At 38.1% G+C, this 20,385-nt stretch overlaps 1 protein-coding gene and 1 long non-coding RNA gene across 4 annotated transcripts in view; one reads left to right on the forward strand and one right to left on the reverse strand.

Annotated features, from left to right (window-relative positions):
* The window catches only part of nfkbiz (nuclear factor of kappa light polypeptide gene enhancer in B-cells inhibitor, zeta), a 692,084-nt gene that overhangs the window by 451,456 nt on the left and 220,243 nt on the right, over nt 1–20,385 (forward strand). The window lies entirely within an intron of this gene.
* LOC109197349 (uncharacterized) lies at nt 16,660–18,555 on the reverse strand. Its single transcript, XR_002058462.2, has 3 exons — nt 18,405–18,555; nt 18,012–18,115; nt 16,660–17,128 (listed from the first exon to the last, which is right to left on the reverse strand). It is a non-coding gene; the product is annotated as an uncharacterized LOC109197349 (long non-coding RNA).

Genomic DNA, 20,385 nt, shown 5'->3' on the forward strand with positions numbered 1-20,385 from the left:
ACAATAAGAATAAAATGGGTAGCTGCTTCAGTGTTTCTGTCAATTTGTGCAGATCTTGACTCATCAGTAATGTTTGTAGGGTGAGTGCATTTTTAAAACAATTTGTGCAAACTGCACTACAAGGTGGAATATTTGCAAAATCATGACTACCTCATGATATTTTGTCTCAAAAATTAACCCTATGAATATGTCAGTGCCATTAGGATGAAATTATTGTGTCACCAACATTTTAACATTAGACATTCTAACAGCCTCTGTAAACTAATATCCTGGCTTGCTCGAGGCTCCGTTTTCTCTGACAGTTTCAATCAAAATTAGAAATGCTACTCTGGGACTGAGATAACTAATAGTGCTGCCTGTTGTGCAGTTAGTTTCCAAAACACGTTATTCATGGTTACATACAATTTTAGACTGATGTGGGCCAAAGCCTAGCATAGCCTGTAACGTTATTATGACGGACACATTTTATGAGTGAACTTGACTTTAAGTGACTTACAGGTTTCTTTGAAAAATACTTTCTTATATCCAGATTCTTCCTTTTTGCTGCCATCCTCCTCTCCTCCTTGCAGGTCCTCGCAGCGCAGGCTTGCCACTGCTAAAACTAAACAGAGCTCCCTGAAAGGCACAGCCAATCACATTGGCCATATTTGTCACATGACTAGGACTTCAGTAGAGAACGTAATTTAACTCTTTCTGCACCGCTGGGTGAATGAGACGTTGACAGATCGTTTTTTTCTTTCTATCGGGTTTGTTTTTCTTTACTCGAAGAGATCAAATTATTGGTGGGGACAATTCAATAATCGCTGGATATTGGTGGGGACATGTCCCTTCCGTCCATTCCAAATCTACGCCCTTGATCTAAACATTTAAAGACAACTACTAAGCTTATATATTAATTATAAAAATCTGAAAAGTTTGTAAACTGAGTTTAAAATGGCTCACTAAATATAGCAAAAATAACCAAACCATAAAATCAAATATATGATGACATTTAGTGGGCTGGTATAGTTTATTGGAATAATTTTAAAAGTTGACTTCTTTAAGCTCTCAGCCAAGAGAGACAACGATAAAACAGACCTTCAGCTTTTCAAGGCTTCTTTTTCCAGTTCAAAATGACATCATCACGCCTGAGTCTGCTTCCAGGAGCTGTCTTGTTTAGGATATTTATAAAGCTTGATCGTTTTCAATCTTCCTAACAGTTGAAAAACAAACAGAGAACAAATTTCTCTATAAGATTAGAAATAAATAAATAAAAAAGAAAACTATAAATAAAACTACTTCTTTCATTTAAAGAAAAAGGTCTATCAGTTCTTTTGCAGCTCACAAAGACGACTTACTGAGCTTCAGGATGTATCTACCTAATTCTTAATGTGAAAAAATTGTCCATGTTTTTCCTTCTTCAGGAGACAATGAAGACACTGTTTGTCTGCCTGATGCTTGTGCTGCTCTTTGCTACCGGATTTTCCAAAGTGAACCATTTTCAACTAAGCGAGAAACGACCTGAAGAAACCCCGTATGAAAAGTTTAGAAGACAGCATGTAGATGCTAAGATGACTGCAGAGCAGTGTAACACAGAAATATCAGATAGGAATATCTACAAAATTGACAACAGTTGTAAGGAAACCAACACATTCATCCTCAGCATTCCAGCAAAGGTCAAATCCATTTGTAGAGGTGATGGGAGGTACGATGAAAATAGCGGCATGACGTACAGTACCGCAACGTTTCGCATAATTAAATGTAAGCTAAAGCATCAGGGAGCCAGGAACCCCAACTGCCAGTATGAAGGCAGGCTTCTCACTAACAGGATCATTGTCATGAAATGTGAAGGGAAGTTACCTGTGCACTTTGATCGGGACTTTCTGCCCTCTGAGAGCAACGATAACGAGCAACCATGAGGAAAGAGTGGCGTGGCGGGGGGGCGTGGTCTGCGATGCTACTGCAGGTGCACCTGCACGTCATTTGCAATCACGCCTCGCCAACTTAAAAGGCTTTGCGCTGTCTGAGTTGTTGCTGTTGTAGATGTGTCGGCTGGCAGCTGGGATGCGGCAGCCGTTCATGTGTGTATTCAATCAGCAACCATGTGCCTCAATAAAGCATACTGAAAAGCTTGAAAATGTCTCCGGGTGTTTTGTTTTTTTCTGAATGCACTTTGAGGGAGAACTAATGTGAAATGTAGCTTTATGACCACATGTCTGTCTGCATGAAGTACGGAGGGCTATATGGGTAGGGCTTCATTTGTTCCATTTTAACAGCAAATATACATTTTTGAAATAACAAAAAAACTACATGTGTCATAGATTCTACCTGAAAGTAACTGGAAATATGTTTTTCATATACTTTGGTCTTATCTCCAGGTGCATACATTTTTCTGAACATGTGATCAACCTTTATTTCCACACATATTGCAAAAACAATTAATGATCCTGGGACAGCACGAGAACATCTGCAGGGACATTTTTCCTCAAACTGCTACATTAAACAGGGTTGCTTATAATAATAATAATAAAACATGCTTAAGTAAAACATTTAAATTACACAATTTTATAGATATAGAATTTAAGTTGAATCCCATCCAGACTGAAAATTTTAATTTGCATTTGTGAAAAAAGAAGTGTGATAATGTTATCATTAAAAATATTAAAATGTAGAATAACCATCAATCTTGCACAAAATCCCCCCAAAAACCTCTGTTTCTCTGAACTGGACCTGATCAGTGTTTGTGGTCTCATGAGCTCTCCTGTGATTTTTAGTTTGCATACTTGGATTATTCAAATTAATATATTAATATAAATCTATACAGATTTGTCCACACTGGATATGACAGTAAGAGTTAGTAAAGCTATGTCTGAAGGAGGCTGAATTTGAAGGCCAGTGCAGGACTCAACAAGAGCAAATAGGAACACTCCAACAACAGCTCCTAGAAGCTCAAAACCATCTCAAGGAACAGGAAGATAAACACAGGCAGGACCAGGAGACACTGAACATGGAAATCAGTGAGCTTAAATCCCAGCTCTGCTCCAACAAGGAGCTTCATGACATGAAAGTAGAGACTCTTTATCAAGAGCTGAAAGAAGTCAAAGCGTCCTACATTAAAATCACACAGGAGCAAAATGACCAAAAGTCCAACACTGCAAATGGAAAATCTGAGCTTCTGGTGGAAAAAGACACCAAAGAACAGGACAAGGAAGAAGAGGAGGACTCCCTGCCACAGACTGCAGTTACTCTACGTGACTCTTTCCAACAAACAGAAGACAGACAGAAAATGATAACTACCAATCCAGCTGAACTTCAAACTGAAGCTAAGACTGTGCCAGAGAACAAACCAAAGAAGAAGAGGAACTGGCTGCGTCGGCTTTTCAGTTGTACCAGTCCACAGACAGACTGATTTAGACAATTGTGAAAAAATAAATAAATGCAAAAAAAATTTGGAAAACATAGACGTGTCATTATTTTATATAGATTTCAAATAACATACCATTTGATGTCAACATGTTTTTGTTGCATTTGCAGTGCTCGTGCTGTTATATTCTTATGATTCTCTTCATTTTATCAGTATATCCTTCAGCCTTGCTTCACATATTTACTGCTGCTTGATCAGCTTTAGTCATGCTAGCATCAGCACAGGTAGAAACAGATACACATCAGAGAATCGGCCGTGCATCGGCCTATCTAAAAATGAAAACATAGATAACTTAGCTGAACTTCATAGATCTGAAAGTTGACCAATGCATACATAGTGCTAAAAATCAGGTATCGTGAAAACACATTATTTTATATTATGCTGAAGTCAATTGTTATCCTTTTTTAAAACTGTATCATATAATAAAGTCTGTTTTGAAGTTTACTATGGTAAAAAAATCTTTTTAGGCTTTGCAGATATACTGTAACTTCATAGGTATGAACCAGCAAAGCATTTTCATCATAAATATAAAACTTCATTAGGTAGATCTGTTCAAATACTCATTAATGCAAATATCTGATCAGCCAATCACATGGCAGCAACTCAATACAGGTGTAAAAGGTGAGGTCTAAAAAAAAACCTTTAAGAAAATATGAATCCATCTTAATCAGTCTTTAATTATGAAGCAATCACCTCACTCCCTCTGACAAACAGACCTGAGGCCAAATTTATAAACCATTTTTAACTTTTTCCAAGGTGAATGGCAGCAGGGGCCCTTCCCTTTCCAGATCACGGTTCATATCTGATTTTCAGCTCTAAAGTTTATTTTTCTCTTCATAACAGCTATGCAAAGGATGATTTCTGAGGATGATGACTCATTTAAAATGCTTGGATGCAGAGTCAGGCATGGAGAGGCTGCTGTTTGTGACAGGTGGGTGCTGTCATACATGGGTGTAGCTGCCAGCTGTCCTCTAGGCTTCACCTCTGCTAAACTTATGTCTCTGAACTTGACCTCGTCTCATAAACTCTCCTGTGATATTTATTTTGCATCCTTGGATTATTCAAATGAATGACTAATATATTAATATAAATCTATACAGATTTGTCCACACTGGATATGACAGTAAGAGTTAGTAAAGCTCTGTTAAAGTCTCCCTCTACAGCCTGTTGTTTCTTAGTTTCACCAGTGAAACTCAATTAAAAACAAAACAGATGACATTCTGTCGCCTAGGCAACCACCAAGATCCCAGTGCCTACAGACATTCAGTAAAATATGCTGCTCATTGGATAGTTTTAATAAACACCTTTAACTAAATATCAATGTGTCCTAGTTTACATTATTATACAGTTATTATGAGTGAGAATGTCTAATATTTTTCCACTAAATAGTCGTCTTCTACTTTGGTTAGGTTTGTTTGTAACAACCACTTATAACAAGTTGTTTTGCTTTTGTTGTATTTTTTACTGCAATTCTGGTCAAGTAGCTTTTATAGTGTTAAATCAACATATACTACAAAATAAAATGACTTTTTTAAAGTAAATTTGTGGGCATTTTATTATGGAATTATCCAATCACAGATTCACAGGCACAAAGCCTGTGATGTCATCAGAGGCACAAAGCCTGTGATGACATCAGAGGCACAAAGCCTGTGATGACATCACATTCTGTCATTGGAAATCCATAACTACGAGAGAAATTCAGCCAACTGTAGCGACTCTTCGACGGCAGAACTACACAACAACCTGTTTGTTAAAACCAAGATAAGGAAGACGCAAAGAAACACAGACGCAGACGCTGACGCAGACGCAGACGCTGAAGCATATAAAATGGCAGAAGCACAGATGGAAGTGGTCGTGGGACCAAAACTAACAATTTTGGTAAGATCGAAAATTGACCTCAAAAAACCCCAAACACCAAATCCTGAAACACGTCCTGTGGCACAAGTTCAAACAGACGTGGACGTGAAAGCCAAGAAAAAAAGGGGGCAAAAACAGAAAAGAGTGGCTGAAGAACCCAGACGACCGATTACTCGGGCGTATGCTCGGGCTCTTCTGGAAGCCCAGAACAAAGTGGCTGATGGAAGCAACCCGAGAAATGAAGAAATGTCAGAAAACCCTGAAGGAACCTCTGAAATGGAAAACCCTGAATCCCTCCCTATGTCAGAACCAAAGGAGGACGTGAATATGGAGGCAGAGGCAAACGTGAACAACGCCAGTGGACAAAACCCTGGACCAAAGGGAGGGACGTGGCAGCCCAATCCCAGATTTATACCCCATCATGGCAGAGTCCAGTATGATTCATGTTGCGAGATCGCTGCTCTCAGGCATCAACTACAAACCTCCCAAAACCACCAGAACGAGCTCTACTGGAAACTGGTAGCTGCTAATAAGAGGGCTTCTTATTACCAGTCTAAGGTGAGCAAACTTCATGCACAGATGATTGCCGACAAAAAACAGCATGAAGAAACAATTAAAGAGCTCATAGAGCAACTGGAGGAGGCTAATGATAATAATAAGCCCGATAAGAGCGAAACAGAGCTTCAAACAAAGGACAACCAAGCAGTTGTCATGCTGGATGACATGATCCGTGTCCTGCATGAAGACGTCAGTGACCCTACCACAGAGCAGTGTGAGGACTCTTCTACCCAAACCACAGAGGCTTCACACACGGACTCTGTAGGTCTGAAGGAGGCTGAATTTGAAGGCCAGTGCAGGACTCAACAAGAGCAAATAGGAACACTCCAACAACGGCTCCTAGAAGCTCAAAACCAACTCAAGGAACAGGAAGATGAACATAGGCAGGACCAGGAGACACTGAACATGGAAATCAGTGAGCTTAAATCCCAGCTCTGCTCCAAAAAGGAGCTTCATGACATGAAAGTAGCGACTCTTCATCAAGAGTTGAAAGAAGTCAAAGCGTCCTACATTAAAATCACACAGGAGCAAAATGACCAAAAGTCCAACACTGCAAATGGAAAATCTGAGCTTCTGGTGGAAAAAGACACCAAAGAACAGGACAAGGAAGAAGAGGAGGACTCCCTGCCACAGACTGCAGTTACTCTACGTGACTCTTTCCAACAAACAGAAGACAGACAGAAAATGATAACTACCAATCCAGCTGAACTTCAAACTGAAGCTAAGACTGTGCCAGAGAACAAACCAAAGAAGAAGAGGAAGAGGAACTGGCTGCGTCGGCTTTTCAGCTGTACCAGTCCACAGACAGACTGATTTAGACAACTGTGGAAAAGATAAATAAATGCAAAAAAAAAAAATTGGAAAACATAGACGTGTCATTGTTTCATATAGATTTCAAATAACATACCATTTGATGTCAACATGTTTTTGTTGCATTTGCAGTGCTCGTGCTGTTATATTCTTATGATTCTCTTCATTTTATCAGTACATCCTTCTGCCTTGCTTCACATATTTACTGCTGCTTGATCAGCTTTAGTCATGCTAGCATCAGCACAGGTAGAAACAGATACACATCAGAGAATCGGCCGTGCATCGGCCTATCTAAATACAAATGGAAACTAAAAATGAAAACATAGATAACTTAGCTGAACTTCATAGATCTGAAAGTTGACCAATGCATACATAGTGCTAAAAATCAGGTATCGTGAAAACACATTATTTTATATTATGCTGAAGTCAATTGTTATCCTTTTTAAAAACGGTATCATATAATAAAGTCTGTTTTGAAGTTTACTATGGTAAAAAAAAATCTTTTTAGGCTTTTCAGAAACACTATAACTTCATATATATGAACCAACAAACCATTTTTCATCGTGAAAATAAAAAATAAAGCTAAAGGGGATAAACATCACAACTAGATTGTGTCACGGCGAGTGGGAAGAGCCGTGTGAAAAAAGGAAAAAGAGGATCCAAGCGCAGGCAGTCGTGAAGGTGTGAAGGTGATTTATTGATACAAAAATATAGAGAGGCAAACGACAAAACGGAGAACTAAACTATACTGGGACAACTAAATCACAGAGCATGAACAAGAACACGAACCTGAACATAAAGCAAGGTGGACGACGGTACAAGATGGTGGCAGCAGGGAGAACACACGAATAGGACATGGAGGATACACAGAGATACACAGACGGACCAGCAACTACAAACACAGAAGACGCGACTTAAATACACACAGAGAAACACAAGGAGATTACACACAGGTGGGGAACACAGCTGGGAATAATCAACAAGACGAGACAGGGGTAAAACTGAACACACTCACATGAGACGCGGACCTTCACAATAAAACAGGAAATGAGAACACAACACCAAGACGCAGACCTGACACTGAGAGAGACAGAAAATGACACATGGAACTAAACTCACACAAAACATGAGAACACAAATCCTAAATACCAATAAACAGAAACATGGAACTCAATAACAATAATCATCATCACCACCATCACCACAAAATGAGAAAATCCAAAACACCAAGATAACTGAAACACAAAGCGCCAGAGAAACATAAGAAACAATCCATAATGCAAAAGTAAACCAAAATATAATAAACTCAAAATACTGGGTCCAACGGACCCAGAACCGTGACAGATTGGCAAACATTACTGTATGTTCATCCAAGCATTAAGTCCATTTTAAAACAAAGAACCATGTACACTCAATCACATGGCAGCAACTCAATGAGGTGTAAAAGGTGAGATGTAAAAATAAAAAGGTTAAATATGAATTAATCTTAATCAGTCTTAAAATATGAAGCAATCCTCTAACGCCCTTTTATATACAGAGCTGTGGCCAAGTTTAGAAACCATTTTGAATTTTTTCCAGCCGAGGCGTTCAAAATAACCAAACTGCTAATAGTCACAGTTTAATGTGAGCAGCTGCCTGCCAAAAAAAAATCACCCTGAATGGATTGTTCACAGACACAGGTCCAGTGGAACCCACTTCCACAAAGGCTACACCTGATCTGGCAGAACAGGAAGCATCAACTACATAGTAGCTATTTTCACAATTAAGACATCAACTATAGGTGTTCCCAAAATGTGCCATGTTGTCTGCACAGCTGACAGTTCAATAAGTCCTGTGTTGATTACAGATGGTGGTTGTTTCCAGAAACAAACAGCACTTGCATAAAATAAGTACAGAGCACCTTATGAGCCAACCTGCTTCTTTAATGAGCTTTTGGGTTATTTGCATTCAGTGTTCACTGATAATATGCTCATTAAAGGGAGAATCCACTATGTCCTCCTTCAAAATCCTGTCTGCCAACTTTAAGAAGAAATGAGTTAGAGTGACGCAGAAGCTTTAAAACAGTGTTCAGAATAATCAGTGATGCTTTTATCTGAACTGATGACAGATAAAGATGAATTCTCATTCATCTGTGGCAGAAGAATAAGTTCTTCCTCTTTCTTGGAAGTATACAAAAGCCTGTTTTTTATAAAAAAGTTAATAAACAAACAAGTTCTTACCGAATGAGAAGTGAAGCCTGGAGATGAGCAGAGATCAAGTCAAGTGCAGCCTCGCCTCTGTCAGTGCGCCCCAGGGTGGCTGTGGCTACAATGTAGCTTGCCATCACCAGTGTGTGAATGTGTGTGTGAATGGGTGGATGACTGGTTGTGTAAAGCGCTTTGCGGTCCTTAGGGACTAGTAAAGCGCTATACAAATACAGGCCATTTACCATTCAGTGGTTTTAGCTAGATAGCAAGCTACACATATAACATGCATTTCTACAGCAGAGATTCTACATCGCACTTAAAACATGCCGTGCATAAAATAATCAGTGAAAATTAGTTTATTTTAAACCACAACTCATAAGCTGCTCCTTTAGTTTTTATTCTGCCACCTGCAGGGTTTAAGAGTAAAGACTGAATATAAAAACAGAAACTAAATGTAGGTTTGGTCTGTGTAAAAATTTAATAGGTCTGCAACTACAGATGTGCTGTTTTTGGATCAGGTATCTACGCTTATGGAATGATAAAATTGTTATAAAAATGCTGCATTGTTGATCTCTAATCTGGAGCAGATTACCTGGAGCAGGTAACTTTTGGTTCTAATCTGTCTGAACCAAACCTGTGTAGGACAGGAAACCCAGAGGTAAGCCTTCATTGAACAGGCCTCAGGTAATACTTGAACAACTTGAGCAACTCCACAACAAACTCACAGAACTTGTAGAAAAAATTATATATATATAGCAAAACATTACTGAAATGCTCTCTCTGCATGCTTTTTTAGTCCCTAGTCAATAGGGGGTAATTGTTTTTCTTACAATACGTGTGGAAATAGATCAAATCCCAAATAATGACTTTTATATATAAGTGATAATAAATGTAGCTCTTGTCACAGTCTGATGCTGCAGACTGAGTGGAATTAGAGGCGTGGACCCAAAAGCCGACACTTAGAAGCAAAACTATAATTTAACGAAAAGTGAGCCGTTTATTTGTGGCTGGTAGAAAGATACAAAACAAGGGGCAAGGCAAATCAATACGACACTAAACAAAACCTAAACTGGGAAAACAAAACATCAACATGTTCACCAGTGAAGGTGCACTTACTTTTCACACACTACTTCTGCATTGTGTCTTAGTTTTAGTGGATTAAATAATGTTTATTGTGTTTGTGTGTGTGTTTGTTTGTTTGTGTGTGTGTGTGTGTGTTTGTTTGTTTGTTTGTTTGTTTGTTTGTTTGTTTGTTTGTTTGTTTGTTTGTTTGTTTGTTTGGGGGGTTTCATGTCATCAGAGAAGTGCAGTGAGGGTTAATTATCATTTAATCTGAGCAAAAGAAGGACTGCAGGTCCTGTAACAGTGGGTGTGACAGATTATTGAACTATAAAACAGGAGATATAAGACAAGGTGCTGCCGTTCGCCTCGTCAGCCATGCCACAATTTATTGGACAAGCAAAAACAAATTCATAAATTCATCCACTAATATCTGATTTCTATAACTAAAGCCTTCTTTGTTTGTTTTTTCTTTAGTTACAAATGACCGCAGACCAGCTTATAATATTTTATAAACAAATAAGCATAAATGCATAAACTCAGCCTGGAATAACATGGGATAAACGTGGGGTACGCATTTTTTTATTTGTTTTGTTTTTTTAAGTAGTTCTGTATGCATTACTGAGTCTTGCAAGAATGCCAACCTTACCAGCAGCAACTTGTTTTTTGTTTTTATTTTTTTAATTTAATGAGAGCTGAAAGTTGAGCAATAGTTGTGACAACAAGAGAAGATGTAGCCAATAAGAAACAACTGTGAAAATGTACAATATGCAAGCTAAGAAAGCAAAGTGTAACAATGTTGCCATCATTTTTGTTATTGTGGTATTTTTTCAACATTCACTGAAAGTCAGTTCTCTCATATTTCCTCTTTATTATTTCCATCACTGTTTAAGAAACTTAACAAAGTCTTATAAAGCATCTAAACCAGCATCATGAAGTGATGTTTAAAGATCGCAGCAAAGCTCACAGCATCTCTCAACTCAAGAGCAACATTCAAAGTGTACAGGCTGAAGGAAATTATTGATTTTATCACATGCAATTACAATACGCCTTTTCATCTGTATCTGTTTGTATGTACAATGTGTATCGGTTGTTTTTCCCAACAGTTTACAATACAGAATGTGCATGTCGTAGGGGCTTTCATAAAGATTTCTATTCACATTGATACGATTGCTTGGATCACAAATTGTTCTAACTTGATTAAAGTTACCAATGATGAAGGTATTCTTGCGCTTACAGTTACCATTATTATCTCTGATGTTCCTGTTTGCTATCAGATCATCACATCCCCCTGGTGGGATCGTGCTGATGATATGCTGGTTTTGGAAATTCTGAACACGTCCGTCAGCGATGCAGAGCACAGTGCCAGAGAGCGCCACCAGCAGGAAAATGGAAGTCTTCATTGTATTTCTATAGCAAAAAAGTAAACAGAGTGAATATATAAATCAGTATTATTTCTTTTATTTTATTAACTTGTTTATTTTTGTTTCCTAAATGGTAATCGTGCTTAACTATTAAAGTAAAAATACAATAGATAGGAAACTCTCTGAAAAGTCATATTGTTTGCAGTGAGTTCATATATTTGCCAGAGGAAAGTTCAGCATCTGCATATCTGACCACTTTGAATGAATTTATATCTAAAAAGAAATCAGTTAAAGCTTGCATTATGTCAGTTGTGCAAGAAAATATGTCAAATATCCATACTGTAAAAGTTCACAAAATCAAGATCAAGTCATGTAATGCTGTCCATATGTGGTAAATTATGAAGTCTTCAGTATATGAGGATATATTGATATCCTTATAATTGTAGTTATTATAGACTTTCATACATGACATTTCTGAAAAAGGCAAGGGTGTCAGGGTCCCTGTGTCTACCCGGTTGGCTCAGTGTGGCTACATGTGTTTGTTTGTTTTGATTTTGTCCCCGCTCTCTCCCTCCCTCTCTGTCCCTCCTTCTCTCACTGCCTGGGCGGAGCTCACCTGTGCACTCCTGCCCTTGGCCCACGCACCTGGTCACACCTGTGGCTCATCACCCAACAGTGTTCCAGTCCCTTTATAAGATGGCAGCCCTGTATTTCTCGTCGCTGGACCGTTGCCGACTCTCGTCAGTGTTAACCCCAGCTCAGTTCATTCTCGTGTTTCCCTAGCGATCTTCTTACAGTAACCTTTTGCATCTCTGTGAATAGATTTCCCTGGACCTGCCCCTGTGTTACCTGAGCGATCAAGTGTGTGAGGATTGGAGCGAGCTTTTGTGTTTCTTGTGGAGTGTGAAGAGGAGCGTGAGGCGTGGACGGAGTGAGGACTTTGGAGCGTCTGTGGACTGCACGTGTCTTTCCCCCTGTTCGTGTGTGGATTCCCGGAACCCGTCTTTTCCCCACTTTGTAAATAGATCACCTGGTGCTTCTGTAAATAAAAACCCTTTATTGTTCCCTACTCAGAGCCTGCGCATGAGTCCGTTCAGTCCCGTTGTGACAGAGGGTAAGGACGTAAATCGACTGGTGAAGTGAGAGCTTCGCTTTTACGCTCAGCTCTCTCTTCACCACGGACTGGTAAAGAGTCTGCAGCCGCAGCACCAATCCATCTGTCGATCTCCCGTTCCCTTCTCCGGTCACTCGTGAACAAGTCTGCAAGTTTTGTAACTTAACAAAAGCAGTAATTTGTTTGCCAGAGTGCCCCTTCCATGTCACACCCTGTTCTTTCTTTCTTGTTTTATATGGAAACTGACTTTGTGTAGCTGTTTGGGAAATTGTTAAACTTCAGGAAGATCCTGAACATGCCCCATCGTTTAGCCAGCTCTTGGAAGCTAAGCAGGTTCAGGCCTGTTGCTGTAATTTTACAAAGTGCTGAAGTTTAGTATCAATATCCAACTGTCATTTTAATATATGGACCAATTAATATAACACATATAAAAAAGCTTTGCAAGCATCAGTTTAAAAGGTTTTGTAAGAGAAATGATTGAATGTTTGATATTTTTATAGGTTAAAAATAAAATGTGAAAATAATCTGGAATTTAAAATTTTTCCTTCTTCAGTTTCAACTGTATTTATTTTTTGTTGTACTTCACTTTTAACTTCACAATAATAATAAACAAGCAATTTCTTATTCTATCTTACATGGTTTACCAAAAGGTTGTTAGAGATTCAAATTTGTCACTGTTGACTTTCCGTGCATAAAACCTTATAAACACTGAGCTCTAAATGGTTTGAAACTCTAAATCTCGAGTCTAAAAGGGAGCATGTTTATTTTGAAAGCCTTGCAGATGAAATTTTGGGCGATTCTTTAATATCACCGACCATTCCCATTTTATTACGGTGTATCCATATAAATGGCCCACCCTGTAATAAATCACACAGCAATAGTACATTCATGTAGTTGTAAAAAGCATGATAATATATTAAGTAATCCAAAGTATTCAGAATACGTTACTCTCATTGAGTAACAAAATGGAATATGTTACAAAATACATTTTGGGGCATGTATTCTGTAATCTGTAGTGGAATAGATTTTAAAAGACTGACCAGATAGCCAGAGTTGGTAAAAGAACAGACATTCTCTACGTAAGTAGAAATAAATACTACTGTTAAAAAAGTACTCCAGTGAAAGTTAAAGTACTGATTCAATTTCATTACTCAAGTTAAAGCAAAAAAGTACAGGCTCTAAGCACTTACAGAGAAAAAGCATAGAGAAAATTACTTGGATGATTGAGGCAAGTTGTAGAGAGTAGAAAAGAGAAGAAGCAGTTCATTTACCTTTATATTTTCAATTTATTTTCAGTTCTGTACTTTTTACATGTAATATTGATTCAGACCTAACTCGCTGATAGCGAATTTAAACAACTGTAATTGTTTATTTTCAGCATCTGAAATACTAATTTAGTTTGTTTTTTGTTTTGTTTTTCTTTTTGGCTCCTGATATTTGTCAACTCATATTTGTCAATGTTGAACTAATAATGAATTTAAGAAAAGATATTATCCCAGTTTCATCCTGTTCAATTCAATTCACAACTGCAGTTGCCTCAAAGCGGTTTAAATTGCAATTTCACCAGCTGAGACCACATCCTCATTTTAGGTTTGACAGCATTTTTAGTAGATAATGGCAGATGGCTTGAGCATGAATTTAGGCTGCAGTTTGGGGAAGGCCTCAGAGGGGACTGTCAGCGACTCCTGAGCTGTGCACGAGGGGTCGACCACCCACTGGATGGCCGGGCACTCGTTTTCAACCGTGCTATACCTGACCTCACACTTAGACAGTTTCTGTATACTTGTGAAAAGCCAATTTTCACATAGTTTTTACTGTGCGCATTTAATCATATTTAATCACAATGACTAGATAAAAAAATGTGGCACTGTCTCTATTTAACATCGACTACCCCAAAATGTTTCCAAGCCTGCAACATTAAATTTCACTGAGAGATTTTTAGATAAAGTTATTAAAGCTGTGGGGTAACTTTTTTCATTAACATGAGACGAGAGGCAGCAGCATGCACACAAATATTGGCTAACTAGCAACTTCATAAACCTGGTGCTGCTGGGTTTTTTTATGAGAGAAGACAAATATGCTCAAATGGTAAGTTTTCATAATTTATTATCAAACGGTCAGAATTTCAAAGTAGTTTTACATGACACCATGGACCTCAGTCTCTCTGACTCAGAGAAAAAGACTAGGAGCAAGAAGAAGCAAGAAGATGCAATGACAGTACAAGTTGTATAATCACATGAAGGGAAATATAGTCAGGGGTGCACATAAGTGGTGCGCATTCGCTGTCAAAATAAAAGACGCGCACCAGATAAGAAGTTGCAACGCGCGTTGGCGTACATAAGATTTCTTGGAGGAGGACAGACATTTGTTTAGAACTCTTAAAGATGTCGAAGAAGCTCCTTTAAGCAATTACTTTGGTGTTCCTCCACCTCCAAAGAAATGTCAGAAGGAGTCCGAACCGCAAAAGAAGCGCGTTTTCTCAGAAAAGTGGTTGCAGGAGTGAGGTCAGGTGAGCTGGCTTCAAACAAATGACGAACGCACAGCGATGTGGTGCAGAATATGCCGCGGAAATCCCACTCTACCGGACAAAAACAGTGCCTTTTATATGTACGCAAACGCATGTTGCAACTTCTTATCTAGTGCACGTCTTTTATTTTGACAGCGAATGCGCACCTGCGGACCACTTATGTGCACCCCTGATTATAGTCCTGTTTGAGTGGGACAGGTTAAAATAACAAGAAACTAATAACTGCATGTTGTAAAATTCAAATTCTGTGACTGAGTTACAAAGTTTAAAAGTTAAGAGATATATGAAATTTCAAAGCAGTAAAATCTCATCATGTTAAAAGAAGGGGTTAAAGCTAAAAAAACAAAAAACAAACACCAATTCACCACTCTTGTGATTACTTCTCCCATCTAGGTAGGTTTTCAGTGTTTGGCATATGTCAGTAATACTGTGAGTATCCAGAAGATGTGCATACAAGTCAGAAAGTTGTGGAGTGTGTTTGTGTGAGCAAAGTCCCGCTGATGGCTTAGATCCAGCCTATGGTAGCACCGGGTCCTGCTGCAGTTCTGTGTATGAATGCAAATGTATTTCATACAGTTAAGTGTAAGTCATGTACATGTTGTTTGAGTAAATCCTCTCACTTAGTAAACACCAATTTTGTCATTATTTTTGATTAAACATTCTGCTTTAATAATGTTCCCATTATCTTGATGGAAATGATGATGCAGCTTCAATAAGTGCAGCTTCTGTCATAGCCTTTGTCTCTGTGTTCTGTCTTCAGTGTCCCCTTAGTCTCCCCAGCCCGTCTTGTCTCTCCCTCTCTCTGTGTCTTAGTGCTGTCTCTGTGTCTTGTCTCCTTTACCTGTTTCCAGTGTCCCTCTCTTTGTGTTTTCTCCTTGTCTCCAAAGTCCGTCGTGTGTTCCCATGTTTGTTTATTTCCATCCTAGTGTCAAGCTCATGTGTCCTTATCTGAGTCTCTGTGTTCATGCTACTTCTTGTCTTATTTTGATTTTGAAACTGTCACTTTTTTGTGGCTTTGGTGATGCAGCTGAAATAAATGCTTGTAAATAAAAGAATAAGCATTCAAAGTGCTCAGTGGTGAAACTGTAACTCTTTCAGAGTTTGACAGCTGGACAAGTGATGCCTTATTTGAAGAAACATGAGATGAGTCCAGCATATTATCTGAACAGAGATCATTCAATGAGCACAAATAAACACTGAAAAGAGCTACAGTTTGTTCACTGTTGATTAACAGATGAATAAATCTGTTAATATACTGTTAATCTACATACAGCAAATAAAGAACATGTGACTTTAAAGCATTCAGTAAAGTGATATCTGTCCTCTGCCCACTAAGTAGTGACTCTACATAGATTATATTTCATTTCCAGAGTTATTCTCCCTGACATGTAGGAGTGTAGAGGTTTAAAGTGAAACTCTTGCTGTTACATTTGGTACAGGAAACATCAGCCTTTACCTCAAAAATCCATGGAAATTCATTCATTATTGAAAATGCTGTTTTCATTTTGTTTTCATTCACTATTTAATGTTACTGAACTAAATGTGAGACAGCTTCTCTTTGAATCTAGGTGGGAAAATACAATTTGTAAAAATCATGAAAATTTTAAGTAACAGAAATTCTCTGAGGCAGAAAGCTGGTTCGTAAGTTTATTTGATCAATTCAGCAGACAGAAGGCAAGTTGACAGAAGGCAACTAATCCATGTAAGACAACTGAATGCAGAACAAAATGTTCTATTGTTTTTTCACTATTCATTTGTTTTTAAAGCAAACTGAAGAAAAATCATGACAAGCAATAACATGAGATTGTAGCCAGGATGGCTGTCAACTTTAGACTAACCACAACTGAACTATACAGAATGATTTGGAATGGTTTAACCTAAGTGGACTGGCACCCCGTGTTTACACTTTATAACAACAATCCTGTTGTCATGGCGTTGACCCACATATCTGCAACCAGGGCGTAAACTGAACTGATGCTTGCATACAACAACATTAAAGCTAAAACTTCGTTGTCCACTGATACCTGCACAGATGTTTTGGACCCTTTGATGTGCGCCCAGAAGAAATGTGTTTACTTTTTTGCATGTACCAAAATGACCTCTGATGTGTCTCATCTGCATCACTGTAGTACATTCATCTGGGTGCATGAATCCAATGACATGTTTCTGATAGAAGTCCAGGCTTGCAGACAGCTCCACAGCAGAAATCAGGCCCAGCAGCAAACAGACAAATTGAACCTGCATGATCCTCTGGTGAAGAGAAAGGAAAATAGTGTTCTTATTAAACAACACAAATAATGTAGTTTTTGAAAGGGGAGACTGATTTCCTCTGTGTGTGTTTGCTATCTGCATACCTTCTGAGACTGGAAGATCAGAAGTAAGAAAACAAAACAGTTTGTCAGATGTTGTTCTGGGGCTTCAAGAGGCCAGAGAAAAGTGTGATATGGGTCTGCTATCATCCAATTTTGTTTATTGGCTTCATTGTTTAATAATCTTGCTTATTTCTTAATACAACCACAAATTACTGTTGAATCTAAATGTCTTATACTAAGACTCACTAGAATTGTGATTTTGTCTTTTCATACATTAATAACCAGCATGACCCTAATCGTCAACTCGGACATGAAGTCATCTTAAATGTGACTACTAGAGGTCTTTCCTCTCATATAGTTTGGATTGGTCTGTAATAACAATGATGTACTGCACATCTAAAAAGAATAAAACTGAACTCAAGAAACTCATCACCTTTCCTGCACTAAAAGACATCCAGCACAGCATTCTTGCTAAATGTATCTGTTAAAAGAGTAATTTATGAAACCAAATCTGGACACTTACGTTATTTTTGTTTTAACTTAACTTAAAGAACTTTATTGTCATTGTGGTTATGCAACAAAATTTGTTTGGTAACACAAAGAGGCCAGCAGCAATAAAAAAAGAAGCAGCATAGTAACATAATAACCAAGTAAACAGTGTAAGTATAAACTATAAAATAAAAAGAAGGCCCTTAGCACAATAAATAAAAAAAATATACTAGTATTTACAATATGGTAGTTTGAGCGCAAAAAGTATAATATAATATACAGTATTTACAATGTGGTAGTTGAGTGCAAACATGAATGTCCCATAAACTTACTGATGAGTGGTTGGTTGGTTGGTTGGTTGGTTGGTTGGTTGGTTAACCTGCAGCAGTTCAGGCACAAGTTGGTCGTCTGGAGCAGCAGGTGAGATGCTCTGAAGCTGGCGAATGCTTACAATAAGTCAATTACATAACTGAAAAGGCAACATATGATAGTCAGTGTGAATGAAAATTAAAGATTTAACCTGTCCCACTCAACTGTACATGCACGTAGCTTATAAAGGATTTGCTCACAGAACCCAGATAATGTCAGCATGTTTTTAAGCCCATGTCTGGATTGTAAAAGTAGGTAAAGTGAGGCAGGAGAGGGTTGTTATACTTCCTTGGAGGTGTAGAACATGAGCCTGTTGAGTATTAAATATTTTTATTATACAAACAAAACATTCTTACCAAATGAGGAGCGAAGACTCGAGATGAGCAGAGTGTAGCTGAGACACGCTGTTACGTTCAAGTCAGTCAAACTGGAACAAAGAACACTTGGTTCTTGCCACTTTGATTTTTATACATTTCAGCAGCACCGCCTTATATAATCATTTAAATTATCACCTGCATCACCAGTGCACCAGTTCTAAGAAAATGTACCACTTCTCTGTTTGTGTTTCAGAAACTTAATGCCACATGACCACAGCATCACGCAAATTTTGTCACTCACAGCTGGCTTTTCTGTTGTTGTACAAAAAATAAGTTTTCTTGCATATTTGCAGGCCAAACAATCAGGATGAACAATCAGGCTTGAAGCCTCCATTTCTACCTGTTTGTGTTTCTAAAGTAGAATCACTGTGGTGATCGCTTTAAAGGCTGGTTTTCATTTTTGCTTTGTGTTCATACCTAAATACTAAGAGAAAGCTCATACTTGTGTCCTCATTAGGATCGGGATTTGTGTTGGTGTGTGGGACTGTTTCCTAAGGTTTATACTGTTAAATGGTTAATATGTGACAATGTGTTTCAGCTATTTTACAGGGTAACACAAAAGTAATGTAATCAGTTTAAGTAATGTAATGAGTAAATAATGCATTGCAATACTTTTAAGAACAGTGTCCTGTGTAATATGTGTAATGCATTACTTTTTTGACTAACAACCCCAGCACTAATTTCTACAAGAAGGGGCGATGCCTCCAACATGCACAAACATTTGACCCACAGCATGCAATTAATCTGCAAGAATGTAATGCCTTCGATATGCTGCTTAGAGATTGTGGTAGATATCAAAGTGGAGCCAATAAGAACCCAATAAGAATCAATAAGAGAATTGTATTGATAAGTAATACTGAGAATACAATCCCTACCTACTTGTGTGTCACCCTACTTGCTCATAGGGGTTCATATAATTGTTGGGGTCTTCTGTTGGTCCTTGTATTATTGTAGGGTTTTATCTTACAATATAAAGCACCTTCGTGATTTGGTGCTATAAAAATAAAGTTTAATTAAAAATAATATTTTTTCCACTGTGTTTGGACTCAGCTGGCTTCTCTTTTTGGTAATAACATCTCCATCTCTGGAGAAAACCCTTTCACATGGTATTAAGAAGGCAGAGGTTTAAGGGTATCCCACAGACAGTGTTGGGAAGGTCACTTGTAAAATCTATTCCGCTACAGATTACAGAATACATGCCCCAAAATGTATTTTGTAACATATTCCGTTACGTTATTCAATGAGAGTAACGTATTCTGAATGCTTTGGATTACTTAATATATTATCATACGTGATAATATGTGATTTATCAGAACGGTTCTGAATCAGAACGGTAGCTATATTGAAATGTATTGACTTTTATAGTATTTTTTTTCTTTACTAAATGTACCTGTATATTGTTTACATGTTTGAAATAAATTAACAACAACAACAACAATAATATGTGATTTATTACTATTACTGAAGGTTACTAGCCATACCAATACCAACTAGATTTTTAAATCTTAATAAAAATAAGTAACAGTAGGGTGGACATTAGGTAAGGCTGCACTTTTTGCAGCGATCTCGTATAGAAAACTATTCCGCGCGTATATAAAACAGGTCCGCGGCTCCGAACCGTAGTAAAGGGACCTCTGGCTAATACGTCGGGTTACGTGTTGGGCTCGTAGCTGAAAACTAGCTTTACTTTGTTGTCTGGGTCAACTTTGCTAGCGAGAGACAGAGAGAGGCGTTGAAAGGATGAGGGCTATGCCTGTAACACTTTGCCTATTGCCCTCATATTAAATCATTTTTTGAATAATAATTTTTAAAAATATGTCTTCACGTCATTCTGCGGGCCGCAAGTAGAGATGACATGGGCCGCGACATTGAGACACGGGCATTAGAGCCTCTTAATGCTTGTTTTGTTTGGGTTTCTCCACAAATGTTCAGTATGTCCCATCATTAGTTATTTTCCTGT

The sequence above is a fragment of the Oreochromis niloticus genome, linkage group LG23 (genome assembly GCF_001858045.2).
Source record: "Oreochromis niloticus isolate F11D_XX linkage group LG23, O_niloticus_UMD_NMBU, whole genome shotgun sequence".
Taxonomy (NCBI): Eukaryota; Metazoa; Chordata; class Actinopteri; order Cichliformes; family Cichlidae; genus Oreochromis; species Oreochromis niloticus.